Here is a 16760-nt window from a genome sequence, read left to right as displayed (position 1 = left end):
GTAAACCATGGAAAGTTGTGTAGGTATGTATATTTGCCTGTGTGGACGTATATATATACATGTGTATGGGGGTGGGTTGGGCCATTTCTTTCGTCTGTTTCCTTGCGCTACCTCGCAAACGCGGGAGACAGCGACAAAGCAAAAAAAAAAAAAAAAAAAAAAAAAAATATATATATATTTTTTTTTTGCTTTGTTGCTGTCTCCCGCGTTTGCGAGGTAGCGCAAGGAAACAGACGAAAGAAATGGCCCAACCCACCCCCATACACGTATATACATACACCTCCACACACGCAAATATACATACCTATACATCTCAATGTACACATATATATACACACACAGACACATACATATATACCCATGCACACAATTCACACTGTCTGCCTTTATTCATTCCCACTGAGAACCAATCACTTTACTCTCTTCCTACACGTACACATGCCTTACATCCTCGATATATATATATATATATATATATATATTTTTTTTTTTTTTTTTTTTTTTTTATACTTTGTCGCTGTCTCCCGCGTTTGCGAGGTAGCGCAAGGAAACAGACGAAAGAAATGGCCCAACCCCCCCCCCCCCATACACATGTACATACACACATCCACACACGCAAATATACATACCTACACAGCTTTCCATGGTTTACCCCAGACGCTTCACATGCCTTGATTCAATCCACTGACAGCACGTCAACCCCTGTATACCACATCGCTCCAATTCACTCTATTCCTTGCCCTCCTTTCACCCTCCTGCATGTTCAGGCCCCGATCACACAAAATCTTTTTCACTCCATCTTTCCACCTCCAATTTGGTCTCCCTCTTCTCCTCGTTCCCTCCACCTCCGACACATATATATATATATATATATATATATATATATATATATATATATATATATATATATATTTTTTTTTTGCTTTGTTGCTGTCTCCCGCGTTTGCGAGGTAGCACAAGGAAACAGACGAAAGAAATGGCCCAACCCACCCCCACACACATGCATATACACACGTCCACACACGCAAATATACACACCTACACAGCTTTCCATGGTTTACCCCAGACGCTTCACATGCCCTGATTTAATCCACTGACAGCACGTCAACCCCGGTATACCACATCGCTCCAATTCACTCTATTCCTTGCCCTCCTTTCACCCTCCTGCATGTTCAGGCCCCGATCACACAAAATCTTTTTCACTCAATCTTTCCACCTCCAATTTGGTCTCCCTCTTCTCCTCGTTCCCTCCACCTCTGACACATATATTCTCTTGGTCAATCTTTCCTCACTCATTCTCTCCATGTGCCCGAACCATTTCAAAACACCCTCTTCTGCTCTCTCAACCACGCTCTTTTTATTTCCACACATCTCTCTTACCCTTACGTTACTTACTCGATCAAACCACCTCACACCACACATTGTCCTCAAACATCTCATTTCCAGCACATCCATCCTCCTGTGCACAACTCTATCCATAGCCCACGCCTCGCAACCATACAACATTGTTGGAACCACTATTCCTTCAAACATACCCATTTTTGCTTTCCGAGATAATGTTCTCGACTTCCACGCATTCTTCAAGGCTCCCAGAATTTTCGCCCCCTCCCCCATCCTATGATCCACTTCCGCTTCCATGGTTCCATCCGCTGCCAGATCCACTCCCAGATATCTAAAACACTTTACTTCCTCCAGTTTTTCTCCATTCAAACTCACCTCCCAATTGACTTGACCCTCAACCCTACTGTACCTAATAACCTTGCTATTATTCACATTTACTCTTAACTTTCTTCTTTCACACACTTTACCAAACTCAGTCACCAGCTTCTGCAGTTTCTCACATGAATCAGCCACCAGCGCTGTATCATCAGCGAACAACAACTGACTCACTTCCCAAGCTCTCTCATCCCCAACAGACCTCATACTTGCCCCTCTTTCCAAAACTCTTGCATTCACCTCCCTAACAACCCCATCCATAAACAAATTAAACAACCATGGAGACATCACACACCCCTGCCGCAAACCTACATTCACTGAGAACCAATCACTTTCCTCTCTTCCTACACGTACACATGCCTTACATCCTCGATAAAAACTTTTCACTGCTTCTAACAACTTGCCTCCCACACCATATATTCTTAATACCTTCCACAGAGCATCTCTATCAACTCTATCATATGCCTTCTCCAGATCCATAAATGCTACATACAAATCCATTTGCTTTTCTAAGTATTTCTCACATACATTCTTCAAAGCAAACACCTGATCCACACATCCTCTACCACTTCTGAAACCACACTGCTCTTCCCCAATCTGATGCTCTGTACATGCCTTCACCCTCTCAATCAATACCCTCCCATATAATTTACCAGGAATACTCAACAAACTTATATATATATATATATATATATATATATATATATATATATATATATTTTTTTTTTTTTTTTTTTTTTTTTTTTATACTTTGTCGCTGTCTCCCGCGTTTGCGAGGTAGCGCAAGGAAACAGACGAAAGAAATGGCCCAACCCCCCCCCCCCATACACATGTATATACATACGTCCACACACGCAAATATACATACCTACACAGCTTTCCATGGTTTACCCCAGACGCTTCACATGCCTTGATTCAATCCACTGACAGCACGTCAGCCCCGGTATACCACATCGCTCCAATTCACTCTATTCCTTGCCCTCCTTTCACCCTCCTGCATGTTCAGGCCCCGATCACACAAAATCTTTTTCACTCCATCTTTCCACCTCCAATTTGGTCTCCCTCTTCTCCTTGTTCCCTCCACCTCCGACACATATATCCTCTTGGTCAATCTTTCCTCACTCATCCTCTCCATGTGCCCAAACCACTTCAAAACACCCTCTTCTGCTCTCTCAACCACGCTCTTTTTATTTCCACACATCTCTCTTACCCTTACGTTACTCACTCGATCAAACCACCTCACACACACTCACAACCACTCTCATTCCAGCACATCCATCCTCCTGCGCACATCTCTATCCATAGCCAACGCCTCGCAACCATACAACATTGTTGGAACCACTATTCCTTCAAACATACCATTTTTGCTTTCCGAGATAATGTTCTCGACTTCCACACATTTTTCAAGGCTCCCAGAATTTTCGCCCCCTCCCCCACCCTATGATCCACTTCCGCTTCCATGGTTCCATCCGCTGCCAGATCCACTCCCAGATATCTAAAACACTTTCACTTCCTCCAGTTTTTCTCCATTCAAACTCACCTCCCAATTGACTTGACCCTCAACCCTACTGTACCTAATAACCTTGCTCTTATTCACATTTACTCTTAACTTTCTTCTTCCATACACTTTACCAAACTCAGTCACCAGCTTCTGCAGTTTCTCACATGAATCAGCCACCAGCGCTGTATCATCAGCGAACAACAACTGACTCACTTCCCAAGCTCTCTCATCCCCAACAGACTTCATACTTGCCCCTCTTTCCAAAACTCTTGCATTTACCTCCCTAACAACCCCATCCATAAACAAATTAAACAACCATGGAGACATCACACACCCCTGCCGCAAACCTACATTCACTGAGAACCAATCACTTTCCTCTCTTCCTATACGGACACATGCCTTACCTCCTCGATAAGAACTTTTCACTGCTTCTAACAACTTTCCTCCCACACCATATATTCTTAATACCTTCCACAGAGCATCTCTATCAACTCTATCATATGCCTTCTCCAGATCCATAAATGCTACATACAAATCCATTTGCTTTTCTAAGTATTTCTCACATACATTCTTCAAAGCAAACACCTGATCCACACATCCTCTACCACTTCTGAAACCACACTGCTCTTCCCCAATCTGATGCTCTGTACATGCCTTCACCCTCTCAATCAATACCCTCCCATATAATTTACCAGGAATACTCAACAAACTTTTTTTTTTTTTTTTTTTTTTTTTTTTATACTTTGTCGCTGTCTCCCGCGTTTGCGAGGTAGCGCAAGGAAACAGACGAAAGAAATGGCCCAACCCCCCCCATACACATGTACATACACACGTCCACACACGCAAATATACATACCTACACAGCTTTCCATGGTTTACCCCGGACGCTTCACATGCCTTGATTCAATCCACTGACAGCACGTCAACCCCTGTATACCACATCGCTCCAATTCACTCTATTCCTTGCCCTCCTTTCACCCTCCTGCATGTTCAGGCCCCGATCACACAAAATCCTTTTCACTCCATCTTTCCACCTCCAATTTGGTCTCCCTCTTCTCCTCGTTCCCTCCACCTCCGACACATATATCCTCTTGGTCAATCTTTCCTCACTCATTCTCTCCATGTGCCCAAACCATTTCAAAACACCCTCTTCTGCTCTCTCAACCACGCTCTTTTTATTTCCACACATCTCTCTTACCCTTACGTTACTTACTCGATCAAACCACCTCACACCACACATTGTCCTCAAACATCTCATTTCCAGCACATCCATCCTCCTGCGCACAACTCTATCCATAGCCCACGCCTCGCAACCATACAACATTGTTGGAACTACTATTCCTTCAAACATACCCATTTTTGCTTTCCGGGATAATGTTCTCGACTTCCACACATTTTTCAAGGCTCCCAAAATTTTCGCCCCCTCCCCCACCCTATGATCCACTTCCGCTTCCATGGTTCCATCCGCTGACAGATCCACTCCCAGATATCTAAAACACTTCACTTCCTCCAGTTTTTCTCCATTCAAACTCACCTCCCAATTGACTTGACCCTCAACCCTACTGTACCTAATAACCTTGCTCTTATTCACATTTACTCTTAACTTTCTTCTTCCACACACTTTACCAAACTCCGTCACCAGCTTCTGCAGTTTCTCACATGAATCCGCCACCAGCGCTGTATCATCAGCGAACAACAACTGACTCACTTCCCAAGCTCTCTCATCCCCAACAGACTTCATACTTGCCCCTCTTTCCAAGACTCTTGCATTTACCTCCCTAACAACCCCATCCATAAACAAATTAAACAACCATGGAGACATCACACACCCCTGCCGCAAACCTACATTCACTGAGAACCAATCACTTTCCTCTCTTCCTACACGTACACATGCCTTACATCCTCGATAAAAACTTTTCACTGCTTCTAACAACTTGCCTCCCACACCATATATTCTTAATACCTTCCACAGAGCATCTCTATCAACTCTATCATATGCCTTCTCCAGATCCATAAATGCTACATACAAATCCATTTGCTTTTCTAAGTATTTCTCGCATACATTCTTCAAAGCAAACACCTGATCCACACATCCTCTACCACTTCTGAAACCACACTGCTCTTCCCCAATCTGATGCTCTGTACATGCCTTCACCCTCTCAATCAATACCCTCCCATATAATTTACCAGGAATACTCAACAAACTTATACCTCTGTAATTTGAGCACTCACTCTTATCCCCTTTGCCTTTGTACAATGGCACTATGCACGCATTCCGCCAATCCTCAGGCACCTCACCATGAGTCATACATACATTAAATAACCTTACCAACCATTCAACAATACAGTCACCCCCTTTTTTAATAAATTCCACTGCAATACCATCCAAACCTGCTGCCTTGCCGGCTTTCATCTTCCGCAAAGCTTTTACTACCTCCTCTCTGTTTACCAAATCATTTTCCCTAACCCTCTCACTTTGCACACCACCTCGACCCAAACACCCTATATCTGCCACTCTGTCATCAGACACATTCAACAAACCTTCAAAATACTCATTCCATCTCCTTCTCACATCACCACTACTTGTTATCACCTCCCCATTTACGCCCTTCACTGAAGTTCCCATTTGCTCCCTTGTCTTACGCACCCTATTTACCTCCTTCCAGAACATCTTTTTATTCTCCCTAAAATTTACTGATAGTCTCTCACCCCAACTCTCATTTGCCCTTTTTTTCACCTCTTGCACCTTTCTCTTGACCTCCTGTCTCTTTCTTTTATACTTCTCCCACTCAATTGCATTTTTTCCCTGCAAAAATCGTCCAAATGCCTCTCTCTTCTCTTTCACTAATACTCTTACTTCTTCATCCCACCACTCACTACCCTTTCTAAACAGCCCACCTCCCACTCTTCTCATGCCACAAGCATCTTTTGCGCAATCCATCACTGATTCCCTAAATACATCCCATTCCTCCCCCACTCCCCTTACTTCCATTGTTCTCACCTTTTTCCATTCTGTACACAGTCTCTCCTGATACTTCTTCACACAGGTCTCCTTCCCAAGCTCACTTACTCTCACCACCTTCTTCACCCCAACATTCACTCTTCTTTTCTGAAAACCCATACTAATCTTCACCTTAGCCTCCACAAGATAATGATCAGACATCCCTCCAGTTGCACCTCTCAGCACATTGACATCCAAAAGTCTCTCTTTCGCACGCCTGTCAATTAACACGTAATCCAATAACGCTCTCTGGCCATCTCTCCTACTTACATAAGTATACTTATGTATATCTCGCTTTTTAAACCAGGTATTCCCAATCATCAGTCCTTTTTCAGCACATAAATCTACAAGCTCTTCACCATTTCCATTTACAACACTGAACACCCCATGCATACCAATTATACCCTCAACTGCCACATTACTCACCTTTGCATTCAAATCACCCATCACTATAACCCGGTCTCGTGCATCAAAACCGCTAACACACTCATTTAGCTGCTCCCAAAACACTTGCCTCTCATGATCTTTCTTCTCATGCCCAGGTGCATATGCACCAATAATCACCCACCTCTCTCCATCAACTTTCAATTTTACCCATATTAATCGAGAATTTACTTTCTTACATTCTATCACATACTCCCACAACTCCTGTTTCAGGAGTATTGCTACTCCTTCCCTTGCTCTTGTCCTCTCACTAACCCCTGACTTCACTCCCCAGACATTTCCAAACCACTCTTCCCCTTTACCCTTGAGCTTCGTTTCACTCAGAGCCAAAACATCCAGGTTCCTTTCCTCAAACATACTACCTATCTCTCCTTTTTTCACATCTTGGTTACATCCACACACATTTAGGCACCCCACTCTGAGCCTTCGAGGAGGATGAGCACTCCCCGCGTGACTCCTTCTTCTGTTTCCCATTTTAGAAAGTTAATACAAGGAGGGGAGGATTTCCGGCCCCCCGCTCCCTCAACAAACTTATACCTCTGTAATTTGAGCACTCACTCTTATCCCCTTTGCCTTTGTACAATGGCACTATGCACGCATTCCGCCAATACTCAGGCACCTCACCATGAGTCATACATACATTAAATAACCTTACCAACCAGTCCACAATACAGTCACCCCCTTTTTTAATAAATTCCACTGCAATACCATCCAAACCTGCTGCCTTGCCGGCTTTCATCTTCCACAAAGCTTTCACTACCTCTTCTCTGTTTACCAAATCATTTTCCCTAACCCTCTCACTTTGCACACCACCTCTACCAAAACACCCTATATCTGCCACTGTATCATCAAACACATTCAACAAACCTTCAAAATACTCACTCCATCTCCTTCTCACATCACCACTACTTGTTATATATATATATATATATATATATATATACATAAATGCCCATATACACATATACATACATACACATATTAGTATATACAAACATATACATACACATACACAGACATATACATATATAAACATGTACATATTCATACTTGCTTGCCTTCATTCATTCCTGTCGCCATCCCGCCCCACAGGGAACAGCATCACTACACCCTGCTTCAGCAAGGTAGTGCCATGAAAACAGACAAAAAATCAACATTCGTTCACACTCTGTCTCTAACTGTCATGTGTAGCGCACTGAAAACACAGCTCCCTATCCACATGGTTTACCCTAGATGTTTCACAACACAAGTGAAAGGTCACCTCTGTCAAGATTGTATCATCTTTACTGGATGAGATGGAGCATAGTCCTGTTAAGGAACTTTACATTCCAAACAAGTCCATTATTTCCCTACTCCTGTCTGGAGCACAGCCAAAGACATGGAATCATATACAAAACATACAATACTACATAAACTTTGTTTCTTAAATGCTTTGTGGCACATAGAGATGAAAAACTTATTATAAAGGTAATTACACATCTACTGTATTACTTCCAAAATTGGCAATAAATTCAAGAATTTTGTTACATACAAAATATTAACTTGCACATACACTTAATTATCCAGATATCTAAGTGTATTTCTTTACAGGTAGCAGGAATATAAAATAAAATATTCTAATGATACTGGTAAGTTTCCATGAACAGTAAGTGAAAAAATCACAGGAAATCAAATGATGAGTGAATTATGAGCTCAGTTAACACAAAGAGGAAACAGTATAGCTTCCCGACTGTGTTAACACTGTTTTCAGAGCTTTAGTATCTACAAGTTATCATGTCAAATATTAAACATTAAATGTGGCAGCATACCAAAAAGATTTTTGCAAAGTAAATCTGTCATGTAAACTTTGTCTAAGATATCTATTTTCTCAATCATGGAAAACATTAATACAGCTAGAAAAAGCTATACACATTACACACTATCACAGGTTGACTATAGATTGTGATAAATCTAATTTCTCAACAGTCTCTCAGAGTTTTCAAGTGATATCATTCCTAAAATTACTATGAATGTCTCTGCCTTTTAAATGCATCCTAAATTACCCTTCTGAAATCAGTTCATCATCAATCTCACGACATCATAATCAGGCCTACAGAAAAATTAAGAAAATAAGGACAAATGCGACAAATTCAAAGGAATATACAACATTACAGGTAGTAATAAAAGTGATGGCATATCAGGAGGCATCTTGTCATAATCAATACTAATTTCTTTTTAATGCCTAACTGCTTTTCCTGCCTTAGCGAGGTAGTATCAGGAGCTAATGAACAACAGCTCCATCTGCACATATCCATACTAAATGTCATGTATGATGTTGTGAAATCAGTAACAATATGTAATTTAAAAAAAGTGCTTTTTATCGTTTCATTTTATTTAGGTTAGCCTCATTTCATTCAATATTGTTTTTAAGGGTCTGTAAATTTCATACTGTGGCAAAGATTATTCTATGGGATTAATGGGGCAAAACTATTTGCTTTGGAAAATAACCCAATTTTTCCCATTAGCATGAGTAACTTATAATTTTACTGAATATCTATTTCACAAAGTAGCTAAGAACATAACCTCTCCAAACTATGGAGGGTTACTACACTACACAATAATACAGATAAAATTTCTGAGTATCATAAGATCAATGCCATCAACAAATTATAGTGATTCTTATGAAACTTTCTCCTTCAGTCATGATCATGGCTTTGTTTTATTGGTTCTGTAGAAAAATAAAATACATGAAAATTATCATAAGTTAATCAGATTGAAAGAACTGTAAACTAAAGACTGCATATTACATAAATAATAAATATATAATAAAATTCTTCCCACAGTAATGTTCTGCAGTCGAAACGATGTTCTAGCATGTGATGAGACGTATTCAATCATACAAAAGAGGTAATCACAGTATTATCATGATCTGCTTGAGAGCGAATTCTTGAGAACTGCTTACTTACAAAGGTTCAACTGTGGCATTTGGATTATCAATGCCTTTCTTTTCCAAAGAATCTGAAGATCTGAAAATAAATTAAGATATAGTTCATTGGTGATTTAAACTCCACATAAAATCAAACTTTTAATGCTACAGAAAATTTAACATTTAATTTACTTCTGATTTTGTCATGGATTCACCAAGAAAATGTTCTTTTGAAAATATTGGTGAAGGGATGGAAAAACTCTCAATCATATGTAGTAGCTGGGTAAAAGTATGAAAAGCAGGGTTGAGGACAAAGTCTGATTACATAAGGGTCATAAAGTTCATTAACCAAGAGAGAAAGACTGGCAGGTAATTCTGAAAGAAAAAAAATTCTATATGAAAAGAAAATGAAAAAAATAAATTTTGAGATTATCCCTGGGGATAGGGGATTAAGAATACTTCCCACGTATTCCCTGCATGTCGTAGAAGGCAACTAAAAGGGGAGGGAGCGGGAAGCTGGAAATCCTCCCCTCTCGTTTTTTTTTTTTTAATTTTCCAAAAGAGGAACAGAGAAGGGGGCCAGGTGAGGATATTCCAAAAAAGGCCCAGTCCTCTGTTCTTAACGCTACCTCGCTAACGCGGGAAATGGCGAATAGTTTAAAAGAAAGACAGAAAAATTTTGAGATATAAAAACACAACAGAGTAAGAATGTGGACCAGGTATTTTCATCAATGAATGAAGACATCATGAAGTGAAACCAGCCTAATATAATTACTGTAATATCAAATTCCAAAAGTAACTCAAGTCTACATTACTTGATAACAGTACTTCTGAAGAGATTACAGAATTAACGGCAGATATGTTTTGATGAGACATAGATTTCTACTCTCAAGCAAGATTTCAAACAATGCAGGGTGAACAGTTGGATTCTTTTATGGTAGCTAGGCTGAGACACACAAAAACAAATATACCTAGGCACTGCTATTTAGTAATTCACTATTTGGTGTTTCACTTACTCGGTGTCCATAAAGAAATAAATCAAACATTGTATATAAAAAAAAGCTTCAAAAAGCACATGCAGGCCATAGCTGTCGCAGCATCCACCAAGGCAGGCTGTACAACTCACTTGAGCTTAAGGTGGCATTTGAATCTGCATTCTTATGTTACAATACCATGTATACTATAATAATACATTGTACAAATTGATATTTCATTTCTGTACAAACACAAGAAAAGAAATAAATTCAAATAGTTTATTCTGGAAACATCTTGAATGCACTATGAATGAACTTATGGACCATCTTTTTATACTAATATGGAATCCATAATGGCACTTTAGTTCATTTTCATCATATTGCATCACAAGCTTCACAAATGAAGTTTATGAATTAAGTTTATATCCAATTTAGGCCAGTACATCATATATTTCTGCTCATAACCCTGGCTTAAAAGGTTATGTATGCTTCATGTATTTGTGGAAGTAGGTATGTGAATGATAAATTAATTTTTGTGTTAACTCTGTGCATAAGGGATGAGTTTTAACCTTGTGGGACCTCCTCTTTGTACCCGTTTTTTTTACTATGTAAATCTTTAATACTCAGGTTTCACTTTTTCACCTAGCTTGGATTTGTTCCAGTCATCTACCACTTCATCACTAGAGATGCATTTCTTCAAATAATTTTCAAGGTTTTCGTTTTCTACTTCTAGTTGGAAGTTGCCTTACCATTTTCACAGATCTTAATAATGAACAACTTTAATCCAGAAATTTAAAGGTATTATATTATATCTCTCCTTCAGACTATAGATTTACACTGAAGCGTTATTAGAAATCCAAAATCTTACGGATGTTTTCCAAATTGTCATTGCTGGCCAGTTTTTTTATTTCTTATTCTTGGTAATGCTGGCTTAAACGTGTTGATTGGTAGCTCTTTGAAAACTTACTAAACAGTACCTAAATATTTTTGATGCAAGGCTTCATGCTCCATGTAGCATTTTTGTATAGTAGTGGTAAGCATTGGTTAAGTTATTTTACATATGTAATTAATTTCCCTGGGGATAGGGAGAAAGAATACTTCCCACGTATTCCCTGCGTGTAGTAGAAGGCGACTAAAAGGGAAGGGAGCGGGGGGCTGGAAATCCTCCCCTCTCATTTTTTTAATTTTCCAAAAGAAGGAACAGAGAAGGGGGCCAGGTGAGGATATTCCCTCAAAGGCCCAGTTCTCTGTTCTTAACGCTACTTTGCTAATGCAGGAAATGGCGAATAGTATGAAAGAAAAAGAAAGAATGGAATCCATAACATTCGTTGTTAAAAACTAATAATCTGCTACACAAAAAGTATACAGGCAATCCCTTGAGTGAGGCTGGAGGGAAGAGTTAAGGTGGCAGTGGCAATGATAAAGAGGGAAGCCAGGCTGTAAGAGAGTACATCCATGTGCAAAATATGATATAAATGTATCAGTGTTAATACAATGGTTCTGATGGCAAAGAGAACCACCTGGGGTGCCAACTGAAAGGAAAGAATCCCATTGAAAGCTTCCTTTGTCACAGTTTGATCTTGATAAGGTATCTGCCAAGATGCTGCATAATTCTTGGAGATGTGAAACTTGTAGAGAAAAGGCTTTGGACACTGTTATGGAGAAAATCTTTTCCACTAACTCTAAAGGGGGCAAAAATTTGAAAGAACCTTTGAATGAGTCATGGTACTGTCCATTATAAGTAAAATTCCAAACCCTGGGCTCAGAATATCTTGGGGAGACAAGAAATTATATGACCAACAACTCCTTTTTTGTTGATCTGAAAGGATTGTTGTTCTTCCATCCTACTTGATCTTCCAAAGAGTGGAAGCCGAGTATTTAAACTAATGTGTCCATTCAAACCCCTAGGGAAGTTATTGAAACTCTCTAAGGCAGAGGTTGAGAGAGGTTTTCCATATTAGCCCACCAAACTAAGGATTCATGAAGTTCCTTGGAAAATGCACTTGGAAGATCTGTGCTTTCTATAGGAAATAATGTTTTTCCAGAAAGTAACTTATTTGGCCTGCAGCCTCGATATGCCACTGAAAAACTGAACCGTCCCAGAGGTTGCTCTTCATGTTGTTGAAACACCAAGATCTGGGACTGCACACAGTAATACTATTTACTGAGTCCAGTTTTGTCCCCAGGGAGAAAAAGTGTCCATCTGATAGGTCATTCTATTCATAGTCATGTAAAGCTATTTCTAGGAATTAAGCAGAACATTTTCATGTTTATGATAGGACCCATTTTCTAAAAGGTGTTCAAGGTTTGAAGCCCATGTCTAGCACACTCCACCTTTGAAGCTAAAATCAGCAGAAAGTCATTGGGGTAAGCCAAAACTACTGCTTTAAAGGACATTTGGGAGAAGAGGGCAATCAACTGTGCAAAACTTTAGGGGGCTATGCATAAGATGAATGGTACCATATTACACTGCTATGTCTCTGCACCAATTCTGAATGCAAAAAACTTCCTCATTCAAGGATGAACTGGAGTGTGCCAGCAGACAACTTTTAAGTTTAAGCTAACTATCCAGTTATTCATCTGTAAGGTCTGGTAGATACTCTGTAAAAAGATCATCTTAAACTTGTGTTCAGTATGTGGGTCTTTTAGGAAAGACAGATTTAAGAAAAAAATTCTTGTTTTACTCCTTTTATTTTACCCCCAAAAAAAAAGTATGGATAAAAACTGGTCCTACTGCAGGCTCAATGACATCCTTGCCTATCATCTCTATAGTGTATTCACGCAAGAGTTAGCGAGGGCTATCTCCAAATGATTCTTGAAAGGGGTTGCAGAGATTTCCAACTCCATCCTAGACCTCTCTTCAGCATTAGATAAACCCTTCTGTCAGACTTCAAAAAAAGCCTTGAAAGTTCTGAAGATGAACCTAAATTGACAAGGAATTATTTTGAGGAGAAAGTGCGTGAAGACCCTTGAAAGGAGTGTCTTAAAAATGCACTCCTTCCTTCAGTAGGTTCAGATTAGGTATATGAAAGCTCTTTCTTCTCAGAGGAGTAGAGAGCGAAAGCAAAGCCCTGAAACACTAGTCCTTTTAAGGTAAGGAGTAGAAGAGTTTCAAACTCACTAAACTATAGGATGAAGTAATAGGATTAATGAGATTTTTTCACACTCATGCTTAATAAGTTCTAACCCTAAGAGCATTCTGAATGGCCTCATGGAGGAACAGGGAGTGACAGGGTGAGGAATACAACAATTGTGACTGCTCTCCTTTACTGAAAGAAGACACAACCTGTCATTTTCACTGTTGCTTACACACCAGTGACAGCAGAAATGTCTCTTTGCATGGAACTGAAAAGTGTTTTAATGCATGTCCCAAAACTCTCCTAATGAGCTCCAATTTAACTGAATGCTGTCAGTGAAGGACAGGTTTCTCATATGACAGGTACACTTTTAAAGACTTTGAGTAAACTTTCTAGAATGATCTGTATCCAAACTCTGAAAAACTGCTTTATAACAGAATAAGACAAAATATCCCACTCTAGCCCAAATAACATAGCTTTAGACCAAATCTTTCAACTACCACAATACACACTGACCTCACATAACATATTCTAGATGGATTCAACCAATCACTATCCCCTTCATGTACACTACTAGTGGATATAAGCATCAACCAAGCATTTTACACTGTCCTCCAAACACATCCTCACACCACCCTTCACAGTAATGATAAAAGAAAGAAAAAAAAAAAAATAGTTTGTCAGTTTCAGAGATGGTCATTATGGACCCTCAGAACAATTAAACTCTACAATGGTGCTTCCCAACGAGCAGTTCTTTCTCCAAACTACTTTAATCTCTTCCTACATGACCTCCCATTATCTCCAGTAAACCACAACATCAAGGTCCAGTCATATGCAGAGGACCACACAATCACATTTCAAAATCCTACCACCAAAGTAGCAACAACACGCATGCAGCAAACAACTGGAAAAATGGCTGCATCTTAACAAAACTCATTTACTCTTTTAACCCTAAGCTAACATGAAGCCAATTCACGTCCTCCACTTGACCTGAATGGAAAATTATTTCCACTGAGCAGAACACCAACCATTCTGGGCATCACATATCACACATTAGTACAAAAAGCAGCACACAAACTAAATGCTCTCAAAACACTAACCGGTACCAGATTTAGACAAGGGAAAAAAATTCAATTACATCCTCTAAAAGCAATTCACTCATTCCAATCAAAACTACACCTAACCTACGTGGTCTCCAGCAACAATAGCAAATAAAGCTGCAAAACCACATAAAAATTAGCACTTAATACAAACACTGCCAGCCTAACAATTGCAAACACTCAACACCCACAAAATAAAACACCCAGTACAGTCCCATCTCATAAACTTTGCATTTAATTCTCTGCAAAAGCACTAGATCTCTCTCAGCCAAACCACTCCATAAATAACCACCAACCCACAAGTAAATAAGAAAAAAAAGTTAACCTGCCGCACACTTCAGTAACCTCTACTCTCACATAATCCCATTCCCATGTATAACATTGAGAAACAAATACAAACTGAAATAACCTAACAAGCACTAAAACAATCTCTCTCCACACTCAGTCTTAATTCCACCCTACCAAATGTAGACCAACTAGAAGCCACACTCTCCAGACATTCATAAGTTACACTTTCAATCTATGCTCAGGACATCATCCTTCCCTTCAACACTACACACACAATTTCAATATATACCAAGACACTTCATGCACACACTGTAACTACCACAATGAAGACAATGAAGACTCATTGCTCAATTACCTTACAATCTCCACAAACACGCACACAACACTTTATGACCAGTAGCCCTCCCCGATGGATGAGGCTGGCTTTCTGAGCACTGTGAGAACCCAAAAGACAGATAGTATTCCAGAGGAAGGCAAAAACTGGAGAAAGTGAAGTGTTTTAGATATCTGGGAGAGGACTTAGCAGCAAATGGAACCATGGAAGTTGAAGTGAGTCACACAGTGGGGGAAGAGGCAAAGGTTCTGGAAGCGATGAAGGATGTGTGGAAGGAGAGAACATTGTCTGAGAGAGCAAAATTGGGTGTTTGAAGGATTAGTAGTTCCAACAATGTTACATGGTAGCCAGGGATGGGCTATAGATTGGGTTGTACGGAGGAGGGTGGATGTGTTGGAAATGAAATGTTTGAGGACAATATGTGGTGTGAGGTGGTTTGATCGAGTAAGTAATGAAAGGGTAAGAGAGATGTGTGGAAATAAAATGAGTATGGTTGAGAGAGCAGAAGAGGGTGCGTTGAAATGGTTTGGGCATATGGAGATAATGAGTGAGGAAAGATTGACAAAGAGGATATATGTGTTGGAGGTGGAGGGAACGAGGAGAAGTGGGAGACCAAATTGGCGGTGGAAAGATGGAGTGAAAAAGATTTTGAGTGATCGGGGCCTGAACATGCAGGAGGGTGAAAGGCGGGAGAGGAATAGAGTGAATTGGATTGATGTGGTATACCGGGGTCGACGTGCTGTCAATGGATTGAATCAGGGCATGTGAAGTGTCTGGGGTAAACCATGGAAAGTTCTGTGGGGCGTGGATGTGGAAAGGGAGCTGTGGTTTCGGGCATTATTACATGACAGCTAGAGACTGAGTGTGAGCGAATGGGGCCTTTGTTGTCTTTTCCTGGCACTACCTTGCACACATGAGGGGGGAGGGGGATGTTATTCCATGTGTGGCGAGGTGGCGATGGGAATAAATAAAGGCAGACAGTATGAATTATGTACATGTGTATATATGTATATGTCTGTGTGTGTATATATATGTGTACATTGTGATGTATAGGTATGTATATTTGCGTGTGTGGACGTGTATGTATATACATGTGTATGGGGGTGGGTTGGGCCATTTCTTTCGCCTGTTTTCTTGCGCTACCTCGCAAACACGGGAGACAGCGACAAAGCAAAATAAATAAATAAAATATCTGTGTATGCACATGTATACGTCGAAATGTTTTTTCTTATCATACTTAGTTGCTGTCTCCCACATTAGCGAGGTAGCGCAAGGAAACATACAAAAGAATGGCCCAACCCACCCCACATACACATGTATATACATAAACGCCCACACATGCACATACACATACCTATACATTTCAACGTATTCATCTTTATTATACTTTATCGCTGACTCCCGCATTAGCAAGGTAACG

Source organism: Panulirus ornatus, chromosome 2 (genome assembly GCF_036320965.1).
Source record: "Panulirus ornatus isolate Po-2019 chromosome 2, ASM3632096v1, whole genome shotgun sequence".
Lineage (NCBI taxonomy): Eukaryota > Metazoa > Arthropoda > Malacostraca > Decapoda > Palinuridae > Panulirus > Panulirus ornatus.
Note: the sequence above shows the minus strand (reverse complement) of the source record.